General features: G+C 39.8%; 2 protein-coding genes across 3 annotated transcripts in view; one reads left to right on the top strand and one right to left on the bottom strand.

The window, feature by feature from the left end:
• The window catches only part of LOC121493578 (peroxisomal succinyl-coenzyme A thioesterase-like), a 43,422-nt gene that overhangs the window by 21,638 nt on the left and 9,256 nt on the right, over nucleotides 1-12,528 (top strand). The gene's annotated exons all lie outside the window — the stretch shown is intronic.
• Nucleotides 1-12,528, bottom strand: part of HEATR4 (HEAT repeat containing 4) — a 91,098-nt gene that overhangs the window by 75,732 nt on the left and 2,838 nt on the right. The gene's annotated exons all lie outside the window — the stretch shown is intronic.

Raw genomic sequence — 12,528 nt, 5'->3', positions numbered from 1 at the left:
ACTTAACAATGATTAATGTGAAAATAAATAATTTAATATTTGCATCATTTGATAAAAATAGTTCCACAATAAGCTTCCTAAACTTTTCCTAAAGCTTAATATATTTCAAGTAAAAAAAAAAAAAAAAAGCCTTGATTTATGGTGATGGTGTTATTTCCTCAATTATCTTTTTTTATAAGGCAATTTTGAGGGGAACCTGGGTGGCTCAATGGTTGAACATCTGCCTTCCGCTCAGGTCGTGATCCTGGAGTCCTGGGATCCAGTACCACATTGGGCTCCCTGCACGGACCCTGCTTCTCCCTCTGCTGGTGTCTCTGTCTCTCTCTCTGCATCTCCCATGAATAAAGAAAGAAAATCTTTAAAAAATAATAATAATAACGGGGGCAGCCCTGGTGGCTCAGCGGTTTAGCGCCACCTTCAGCCCAGGGCGTGATCCTGGAGACCCGGATCGAGTCCCACATCGGGCTCCCTGCATGGAGCCTGCTTGTCCCCCTCTGCCTGTGCCTATGCTTCTTTCTCTCTCTCTGTCCTTCATGAGTAAATATATAAAACCTTAAAAAAATAAAATAAAAAAATAACGAGGCAATTTCTAACATTTTCTCTGAAATTCAAAAACCATACCATGTGGAATATTAGTCATTAAAAGAATGAAATCTTGCCATTTGCAATGATGTGGGTGGAACTAGAAGCTATTATGCTAAGCGAAATAAGTCAGAGAAAGACAAATACCATATTTCACTCATATGTGGAATTTAAGAAACAAAACAGATGAACATAGGTGAAGGGAAGGAAAAATAAGATGAAAATTGAGAGGGAGGGACAGCCCCGGTGGCTCAGTGGTTTAGCGCCGCCTTCAGCCCAGGGCCTGATCCTGGGGACCAGGGATCGGTCCCGCGTTGGGCTCCTTGTATGGAGCCTGCTTCTCCCTCAGCTTGTGTCTCTGCTTTTCCCTCTCTGTGTCTCTCATGAATAAATAAATAAAATCTTAAAAAAAAAAAAAAAAAAGAAAGAATGAAAGAAAGAAAAATTGAGAGGGAGGCAAACCGTAAGAGGCGCTAAACTCTAGGAAACAATCTGAGGGTTGCTGGAGGGGAAGGTGGGTGGGAGGACAGGATAACTGGGTGATGGGCATTAAGGAGAGCACCTGATATAATGGGCACTGGGTATGATATGCAACTGATGAATCACTAAATTCTACCTCTGAAACTAATGAAAAAATAACAAAAATTAATTAAAATTAAGTTAAAAAAATTAAGTTTTCTTTAAAATAGTTTTAAAAACACCCCAGCACCATGCTCTTTTTTTTGGGGGGGGGGGGTCAGCTTTTTCTTTGATACCACTGTATGCTCCTCACTTAATCCTCACCAATCTGTGAGGCATGTGTACTTTATTTTACAATTGAGGAAACCAAGTCTCAGAGAAATTCTTCGCATATGAAATGTAGAGTTGGGATTCAGTATTCCCCAAATGCAGTTTATTCTCTCTTTTACACTGCTTATCTGTTGTATGTTATTTGTTAACCTGGCCTCATATCTGTGGTTCTTCATTTTATTTGGGAACAGAACAATTTGCCCATGATTTCTGCCCCTTCTCATCTACCCAACAGAATGCACATTTGTGTGTATTCATATTCATATACATAGTGTTGTATAACTTCAGAAGCATTATCATGAATTCCCTTAAAGCCCTTCCATGCTTTCAGTAGGTAACAGGCCCAGCCACAGGAAAGGAAGTGGCTCTTTTTTCTCTTATATGTATTGACAGTGGAATTCCAGGATTGCAGTGTGGGGTGGGATTAGCATGGTGGTGTGTGTCTCGGGGTGCCAGATGTTAAAAAAACATATAAGAGGGGCACCTGGGTGGCTCTGTGGGTTAAGCATCTACCTTCAGCTCAGGTTGTGATCTCAGGGTGCTAGGATCAAGCCCCATGTCAGGCTCTCTGCTCAGCAAGGAGTCTACTTCTCCCTCTCCCTCCATGCTCCTGCTTTCTCTCTCAAATAAATACATAAAATCTTAAAAATAAATACATATAAAAGTAGATCTGGAAACACATTTAAACCCTGGCCTTGATATAGTAGTAATGGTTTTGGAGGAGTTGACAGCCAACTCAAAAATGTCTTCACATCCCTTCCCTTGATTGTTAACAATGTGTAAGCAGTTTGACCTTCCTCCCCTCCTTTTTCCTCTCTTTATTTCTCTCTTTCCACTACTTCCTATAAACAGGGTGAATGGTAGTTAAGTTTTTGGGGAGTAAAAAATTATATGTGAAAAAAGTTATATGTGAATTTTTTACTGTACCAGGGTTGGCACCCCTAACTCCCATGTTCAAGGGCCAACTGTATATGTATGTGCATTAACTCACAAGATGGAGTTAATGATGGAAGGTATGAACAAGAAGAAATTATTAGTCTCTGATGCCCTGCTCCAGCACCAAGCTCCTAAACTTTTGCAAATTCTTAATAAAAGCATTAGGAGCATTTGTTGTTTTATTGAGGTGACTCTGGGTGGGCTTCTGTATGTAGGCTGGTCACCAAAAAGACCAAGCCATGATTAGATGCTTGGAATTTTCACCTCATCCCTCATCCTCCAGAGAAAAAAGAGGCTGTAAATTGATATAATAATTGATCATCCCTATGTGAGTAAATTTCCATAAAATCCCAATAGTACAAGATTTTTAGAGCTTCTAGTTTGGTGAACTTATCTACATTAGGAGGGTGACACATACCCCAACTCTATGAGGACAGAAGCTCCTATGCTCAGAACTCTCCCAGACCTCGCCATATGTTATCTTATCATCTGGCTGTTCATCTGTCCCTTTTATCATATCCTGTAAGAAACTGATAAATGTAAATGTTTCCCACCAAGATGCCAGCCACAAGGCAGAATTTCAAGCTATGTTGTTTTCTCTTGACCCTTGCCATTATACAATATACAACGCTCTTAGAAAAGTGCAATAGTGGGAGCCTGGGTGGTTCAGTGATTGTCTGCCTTCAGCTCAGGTCACAATCCGAGGGTTCTGAGGCTGAGTCCCACATCAGGCTCCCTGTAGCAAGCCTGCTTCTCCCTCTGCCTGTGTCTCTGCCTCTCTCTGTGTGTGTCTCTCATGAATAAATAAATCAAAAAAAATTTAAGTGCAACAGTAAAAGTTTGTGCTCAGTAAATGCCCAATGCCAAACCTGAGTCTGTCAAAGCCAAGCCCTCCTTCAACCTTATTAGCCCTATTCCCCACTTCTTAGAAATTTAGTTTGGTGAATGTTAGATTCCAAAGCACTGCAAGGATTCAGATTACCTATTCACTTCCTCAGAGTCAAGTAGTCATTTTGCTTTTTTGTTTTTCTTAAAGCTATTATTTATGTATTCATGAGAGAGACAGAGAGAGAGAGAGAGACATGCAGAGACACAGGCAGGGGGAGAAGCAGGCTCCATGCAGGGAGCCCGTCGCGGGACTCAATCCCGGGATCCAGGATCATGCCCTGGGCCAATGGCAGGCGCTAAACCGCTGAGCCCCCCAGGGATCCCCAGTCATTTTGTTCTTTAACTTTTTAAATTAAATACACCCAACATGGGGCTTGAACTCACAATCCTAAAGTCAAGAGTCCCACGATCCTCTGACTGAGCCAGCCAGGCATCCCTCAATTAGTCTTTATCAGCTATTTGATTAGCATTTTTCATTTTCAACCTATGTAAAACGTCAAAATGCATTTTCCATTGTGAAATATACGGAAAAGTGTATTAAACAAATATACCACTAATGAATAAGTCTAAAGAGAACATCCATGTAACCAACACCCACATCCAATGTATAGCTGGCTTTTTAAAAAATTCTGAATACCTTCTTTTCTTTTCTTTTCTTTTCTTTTCTTTCTTTTCTTTTCTTTTCTTTTCTTTTTCTTTTCTTCTTTTCTTTCTTTTAAGATTTTATTTATTTAATCATGAGAGACACAGAGAGAGAGAGGCAGAGACATAGCCAGAGAGAGAAGCAGGCACCCTATGGGGAGCCGATGCAGACTCATCCCAGAACCCTGGGAAAACGACCTGAGCCAAAGGCAGACAATCAACCACTGAGCCACCCAGGCATCCCTGAACACCTCCTTTCTTTAAAAAAGAAAAGAGAAAGAAAGAAAAGAAAAGAAAAGAAAAGAAAAGAAAAGAAAAGAAAAGAAAAGAAAAGAAAAGAAAAGAAAAAAGAAAAAAAAAGAAAAGGAGATCTTACACTTTCAGCAGAATAATGCTGGAAAAATCACTGAAGAAAATATCCCTAAAGGGGTACCTGGATGGCTCAGTTGGTTGGCCATCTGCCTTCAGTTCAGGTCATGATCTTGGGTTCCTGGGATCAAGCCCCAGTTTGGTCTCATTGCTCAGCGGGGGGCCTGCTTCTTCCTCTACTTTTGCAGCTCCCTCTGCTTGTGCTCTCTCTCTTTCTCTGTGTCAAATAAATAAAATCTTAAACACACACACACACACAACTATACATAAATATTCTCTACATCAAAAAATTCTAAGAATCACAACGTTCATAGGAACTTAACTAATCAAATACCATAGTACTAATTTAATCAGCATAAAGAGGTTTTTGAATCTAGAGTAAAAAAATTCATGCTTGTGGAAGAGCAAACTTTTTTTTTAAGAACAAACTTTAAAGTAGGCCACTAACTGAGAACTGTGGGAAAAAACAGAGAGCTGAACCAGCTCATTAGAATTTTAAGGATGTGTACAATGTGAAACCATTGTAATTTCTTGGATTCTTATGGAAAACATTTTATTTTTTTACTTTCATATTAAAGTTCGTCAGTACTTAATACTTTGTTTCTACATTTTATCTTACTCCTGTGGTAATACTACTACAGAATATTGAGTTTACCTCATTTCCTGACTAATATAAAAAAGTCAGATGATTCCATGACCGGTGTATACAAGTAGATGATTTCTTCTGCCCACAATCAGCTGCTCACCACTCTGGGCAACTCTGCACCAGCATTTCTGAGTGTCAGGACAAACTTACTGACAAGAATACTGTATCTTCCATAGTTGCTGAGGATTTGTCAGGAATAGGCTCTGGGAATTTGACAGACTTCTTGACTCACACCCCAGTGCAGCAACATCCATTTGTTTGTGCTCTGCCTCAATACTCATTACCATTCCAGTATCAACAAAATTTCTGCTAGGAATTTCCTGTGGGTTTACCTTATCTCGTTTGTGTAGGGAGTTAAAACTTTACCTCCACCTTCTTGAGGTTTCCACCTGATAATTAAATTGACATTAAGACAGACTGACAAAAGAAAAGCATATCAATTTGATTTTTAAGTGTACAAGGAAGTCTCCTCCCCCAGAAATGGAAGACCCAAAGGAGTGGCAAAACCTAAGTACTTATGTGCGCGATTGAACAGAGTGGAAATTGTAGAAAAGTACAGCGTATGGGGGAAACTAAAGGAAGAGAAGTATTTTAATAAGATCTTGTGTAGACTTCTCTCAGCCTTGACTCCTACTTCTGGTATTAAGGCTACTTCTTTCCTCCTGGTGTAGGGAGAGTAATTCTCACCTGGGAGTCTTTCATCTCCTGTTGCAGGGGGAAGAGGGGATGAGGGCCTTTCTTGCACCTGCTGTGTTTCAAGCGCCTTTAGCTCAAAATAATCAATATGTCGAAGTGACATATCTTGGGATAGCTTCCCCTGAGCCCCTTCTCCTGACTTGTTTCCAGCATGTTTCTCTCATCCACAATGGATTTTGAGAATTGAAGACAAACCGAGGGAAAATTTTCCTCTCACAGTGAAATACCACTATGTCCACTATGTGCTTAATTGCTTCTTGTTTTCAAGATTTTATTTATTTATTAGAGACCCACCAAGATGCCAGGGAGACACACACACACACACACACACACACACACACACACACACACAACAGGCAGAGGGAGAAGCAGGCTTCATGCAGGGAGCCCGATGTGGGATTCGATACCAGGACTCTAGGATCACGCCCCGGGCTGAAGGCGGCACTAAAGCGCTAAGCCACTGGGGCTGCCCTGCTTCTTGTTTTCTTTTCTTCTTTATTTTGCTTGCTTCTTGTTTTCTAACATGTTTTCTAATGTTAGATTCTCTGTTCAAATCTAAAACCACAGTCTTCTAAAAGTCAACCACTAAATTCCTTCATTAGTTCCATTATAGTCACAAGACCTATTAATGCCATGTTCTTTTCCTATTATTAAAAAATCTCCTTTCTTAGCTTAACTTCTAAAAAGCCATTAACTGGTCTCCTCCATTGCTCTCAAGGATGTTGTCCAGTACCAACAAACACTATCCTTCTCCTTTTTATAAGAATTCCTGATTTTCATTCAGGTATTACCCATTCCCTTCAGCTATGGGCTTCAGGGAAAGCTAACTCCACCCTGACGGCAAGGGCAGTGGTGGTGATCCCTGTTTGGTTTAAGCCAATCTCAACATTCCATCCAGGCAATGCCGATATGTGATTTAGGTCACATACTTGGGAATCTGAATGTCCTCGCCAACTAAACATGAAGGAAGAAGTATGAAGCCACATTCTGGCAGCCACCTTATGACATCATAAATGGCCAGGCAAACAGACAGACAGAAACAGTTCTTGTTATCATCCTTGAGCTATTGGATCAATCAAATATGAAACCAGACCTATTCCTGAATTCCCATACAATAAATTTCCTTATTTTCTTAAAAATACTGTTTTTTAGAGCAGTTTTAGGCTCACAGTAAAACTGAAAAGAAGGTACAGAGATTTCCCAGAAAAACCATGAGAGACTCTTAACTCTAGGGAACAATCTGAGAGGTGCTGGAGGGGAGGGGAGTGGGGGGATGGGGTAACTGAGTGGTGGGCATCAGGAGGGCACGTGATTAGTACTGGGTGTTATACGCAACTAATGAGTTATTGACTACTACATCTGAAACTAATGATGTACTACATGTTGGCTAATTGAATTCAAATAAAAAAAAAGGTATAGAGATTTCACATATACCTCCTGCCCCATACATGCACAGCCTCCCCCAATACCAAATATCTCCCAACAGAGTTCTGCATTTGCTGCAATTCTTAAAATACCTTGACCTGTTATTACCTGAAGTCCTTAGTTTACGTTAATTCTGGGTATTGTACCTTCTATGGTTTTGAACAAATGTATAATAACATGAATCCACCATTACAGTACACAAAATAGTTTCACTGCCCTAAAAATCCTTCGTGCTTCACCTATTCATTCCTCCCTCCCCTGCAACCCCTGGCAACCACTGATCTTTTTGCCATGTTGCCTTTGCCAGAATGTCAGAGTTGGAATCATACAATATGTAGCCTTCTCAGATTGGCTTCTTTTATTTCATTCCTCCATGTCTTTTCATAGCTTGATAACTCATTTCTTTTTATTGCTGAATAGGATTTCAAAGTCTGGAAGTACTAAAGTTTGTTTATCCATTTATCTACTGAAGGACACCTTGGTTGCTTCAAGCTTTGGCGAATTATGAATCAAGCTGGCATAAACATCCATGTGCAGGGTTTTGTGTGGATGTAAGTTTTCATCACCTTTAGATAAATACTAAGGAGGAGCATATAGTAAAGTATGTTTAATTTTGTAAGAAACTGCCAAACTGTCTTCCTAAGTGTCTATATTACTTTGCATACCCAGGAACAATAAATGAGAGTTCCTGTTACTCCTCACCCTTGGTAGTGTTTGGTGTTGTCTGTGTTCTGCATTTTGGACATTCTAATAGATGCTGCAGGGGACCTGGGCAGACCACCCCCAAATGTGCCACAATGGCATACTGATTATTTCTAAATACACTATTTTAAGTGCAGCCTGTGCAAGAAGGACCCTAAGAACACCCCCTGTCCCTCTGAAAGCAGGAAATAAATCTCCCATGTGAAAGTCACTTTCCCGGTACCAGGAGGTAAGAGACATCCTTATCACCAGAGATAGGGAATTGAGAGCTGAGAAGGCCACATAAGCCAACTGTAGAGGCCACTTTTAGGCAATAGGCTTGAGCAATGAAAACCTGAGTGAGATAAAACGGCCCCCACAGTTGACTACTGGGCCGAATGCAAACAGGTTCATCAGGGGCCCCACCTCAAAACAGTCATATGCCCTAGCTGACCAATGCGCTACTTACAACCAGGCACAGGTACTGAAAGAGGAACATTGCATACATTCCCATACTCCTCAGTAACCCCCCCCATACATTAGTAGAGCCCCCCACCACTGCCTCCTGGCAGATAGTTTCTCCCTTGCTGTCCTGCTCTCTGCTCCCTTGCAGTAAACTTCTATCTCCTTGTTCTGCCTTGGGTGAATTATTTCACCACCTGCTGTTTCACTGGCCTCCACCCTATCGGGTCACCCCACACCAACTTTGTTATCTTTTGCTAATTTACTACATTAGCCCAAATTCTGTTCAGAACTTCTTACTGATTTGAGCTCCCAAACACAAGTTTTCTTTGTCCTGTCAATACCTCATAAATGTGTTGGCTCTTTATCTAAAATGTATAAAAATTGCTTGCCATAAAAATAATTTTTTTTTTAAAGCCCTGCCTGGGTCATTTCTTTGGGTCTCAATTTCATTATTGGGCCTCCACGTGCACAGCATAAAACGTGTTTTTTTTTTTTCTCCTGTTAATTTGTCTCATGTCAATTTAATTCTTAGACCAGCTAGGAGACCTTGAAGGCAGAAGGAAATAATTTTTCCTCCCCTGCAATGTATAATTTCCTTATCTTTTTAAAGATTATTTATTTATATATTCAGAGAGAGAGAGAGAGACAGAGACAGAGGGACAAGCAGGCTCCACGCAGGGAGCCCGACGTGGGACTCGATTCCGGGTCTCCAGGATCACACCCCGGGCCGCAGGTGGTGCCAAACCGCTGCGCCACCGGGGCTGCCCTTCCTTTTAAACCAGTTCGAGGGATCCCTGGGTGGCGCAGCGGTTTAGCGCCTGCCTTTGGCCCAGGGCGCGGTCCTGGGGACCCGGGATCGAATCCCACGTCAGGCTCCCGGTGCGTGGAGCCTGCTTCTCCCTCTGCCTGTGTCTCTGCCTCTCTCTCTCTATGTGTGACTATCATAAAAAAAAAATTAAAAAAAACTTAAACCAGTTCGAGTTTATTTTTGTTACTTGCAATCAAAAGAATCCTAACTACTATAAATTCATGACATGGCTAAAGAATTCTTAAAAGACTAACTGGATTCTGGAGGGAATAAAAGTTTAAGTGTCAAAAATAAAGCCACACAAGTATACCATTAGGGAAAAAGATAAAAGAGAAAATGTTAATAATCATACATAGGAGAAGGTAATCATTAGCCTAACACAAAACCAGGAAACTTGTTAAAAAGAAAATCACAGGCCTAAAATGGTGTCCCCAAGTCAGCAAACCTGGGCTTAAAACCTAACCTAACTGCAATTCTAACCTCTCCTGGATACGTAGTCTGAACTAGTCAGTCAGGAATTTTCTGATCAACCTCAGTGAGGAATCAGTCACAGGGCCCTCTACATTCCCCAAAGAAAGATGGGTCATCAGTATAAGATCTCTCTGACCCTCCCCCTAAGGAAGGGTGACCTTGCCTGAAACAATCCTTTTATTTTCTTTTGCTAATATCTGCTACCCAATTATGAATCATGTTTAATAAAGTCACTTAGATTTTCAAATTTTTTGGTTGAATTTTTGTTTTTTGTTTTTTTTTTTAAGCCTAAATGCTATTTATTGAAAAGAGCAGAGAAGAGAGAGTACAGGCTCCCTGAATTTTGGTTTTTAGCAACACAAAGGAAAAGACCAAGAGATTGAACATCATAAAATGTGAAGATATGATAAAAGAAAATGAAAAGATAAAGTTACAGAACAGGAGAAAATAGAACACATAATGTACAGGTAATAAATAAAGGCCTTCTACAAGTCAGTAAGAAATCTGGCCAAAAGATATCAAAAAGCAGCTCTCAGAAGGTAAAATACAAAACAACAATAAATATAGGAAATAATACTAGCTCAACTTGATGGACTAAATCCATAATTTGTCTTCTCCCAAATCCCTTCACAAGAAAGAAAAGACCTTTTTTAAAAAAAAAAAAAAGTTTTTATTTTTAAGTAATCTTTATATTCAATGTGGGGCTCAAATTCAAAACCCCAATATCAAAGACCACATGCTCCACTTACTGAGCCAGTTAGGTACTCCAAAATATATTGTTTAAAAAAATAAATCCATAGTGCCTGGGTGGCACAGTTGGTTAAGCATCTGACTCTCGGTTTCAGCTCAGGTCATGGTCTCTGGTTCCTGGGACAGAGTCCTGTGACAAGCTCTGCACTCAGCAGGGAGTCTGAATAAATGTTTAAAAAAATTAGTGATGATGATACAATAATGAAACACTATTCAAAAGTAAAGTACAGTCCTAAATAGACTTATTGGAATATAATAAGAAAAACAAAAGAACCAATCCTTTATCTCAATAAGTCAGATAAAAATATAGCCATATAAACACAGGAAAAAAGCACTGATTACAAAAACCAAATAGGGGTGCCTGGGTGGTTCAGTTGGTTAAGCATCTGCCTTAGCTCAGGTCACAGTCTCAGGGTCCTGGGATCAAGCCCCATGTCAGGCTCTCTGCTCAGTGGGGAGCCTACTTCTCCTTCTCCCTCTCCCTCTGTGCTCTGCTTCTCCCTCAAATAAATAAATAAAACCCTTTATTTTTTTTTATATTTTGAACAGATTTTTCTTGTTTTTTTTTTATTTTTATAAATTTATTTTTTATTGGTGTTCAATTTGCCAACATATAGAATAACACCCAGTGCTCATCCCGTCAAATGCCCACCTCAGTGCCCGTTACCCAGTCACCCCCACCCCCCGAATAAAACCCTTTAAAAAAAATTAAAGCAGATATTAAACAGAAACAGCCACAAAAATATTAAAGATGAAAAAGTTGGCGGAGAGCTAAAGTATTCTAAGGTCTTTGTTATTTTCTGAGAAGTCAGGATGTTAACTCTTCACTCTGTTAACATTTTAACAGTAAACATTAAAACAACAGTTACCTTTTATTAAAAATTCAACAGTAACCACTAAAAAATAGTTTGATTTCTGTATAAATAAAAGAGAAAAGAAAAAAGGAAATTTTATCAACCCAAAAGAGGGCAAGAAAGTACAAAAGCAGCACAGAGAAAGCACACAATAAAATGACAGTAATACCTGAATATGTCAGTAATCAATAATTATTGATGGATCAAACTTGCCTATTAACATAAATGGAACACCAGGCTTGGTTTTTTAATTAATTAATTAATTAATTAATTTAAAAAATATATTCTATTTATTCATGACAGACAGAGACATAGGCAGTGGGAGAAGCAGGCTCCTCACAGGGCACCCAATGGGGGACTTGATCCCTGGATATGGGATCATCATCCGAGCAAAAGGCAGACGCTCAACCGCTGGGCCACTCAGGCATCCTCAGACTTGATTTTTAAAAAAATTTATTACAGTTCTTTCCCAGAGACATACCAAATGCTTAAAAATATAAGGAAGAAAAAAAAAGGGGATCCCTGGGTGGCGCAGCGGTTTAGCGCCTGCCTTTGGCCCAGGGCGTGATCCTGGAGACACGGGATCGAATCCCACGTCGGGCTCCCGGTGCATGGAGCCTGCTTCTCTCTCTGCCTATGTCTCTGCCTCTCTCTCTCTCTCTCTGTGTGACTATCATAAATAAAGAAAGAAAGAAAGAGAAAGAAAAAAAAGAAAGAAAAAAAGGGAAAACAGAGAAAAAGATACACGTGACAAATACTAACAACAACAAAAAACTGATGTAGCTGTATTATCAGTCCAAATGAGCTCAAAGCAAAAAATAAAGTATTACCAAAGATAAAGATCATGATTTTAAAAAAATTTCAATTCATCAAGAAGACACAATTCTAAACTTGTTGCATTTAATAAGCTCACTTTAAAATATAAGTGATAGGGATCCCTGGGTGGCGCAGCGGTTTGGCGCCTGCCTTTGGCCCAGGGCGCGATCCTGGAGACCCGGGATCGAATCCCACGTCAGGCTCCCGGTGCATGGAGCCTGCTTCTCCCTCTGCCTGTGTCTCTGCCTCTCTCTCTCTCTGACTATCATAAATAAACAAAAATTAAAAAAAATAAAATATAAGTGATAATAGTATTTGAAGAAAATAAGGGAAGTGATTTTTCTAATCTGAGAGTATCTATATTTGAGTATCCTCAAAAGCATTCTCTACACTATAAAATATTGTTGAAGGAAAATAAAGAAGACCTAATAAATGGGAAAACATCCCACTTCATGAATCAGAAGATTTAATATTACATCTTAATTAACTTAGTTTGTTTAAAATGGCACTGTTCCCGTTATGGGACTGAATATTGGCTTCCCAAAAATCACATGTTGAATTCTAATCCTCAGCACCACAGAATGTGATTGTATTTGGAAATAGTGCCTCTAAGAAGGTGATTAAATTAAACGAGGCCATATGAATGGACCCTAATCCAATATGACTAGTGTCTTATAAAAAGAGGAGATTAGGACACAGACATGCATGAG

Source organism: Vulpes lagopus, chromosome 6, assembly GCF_018345385.1.
Source record: "Vulpes lagopus strain Blue_001 chromosome 6, ASM1834538v1, whole genome shotgun sequence".
Classification (NCBI taxonomy): domain Eukaryota; kingdom Metazoa; phylum Chordata; class Mammalia; order Carnivora; family Canidae; genus Vulpes; species Vulpes lagopus.
This window is presented reverse-complemented; position numbering and strand designations above follow the sequence as displayed.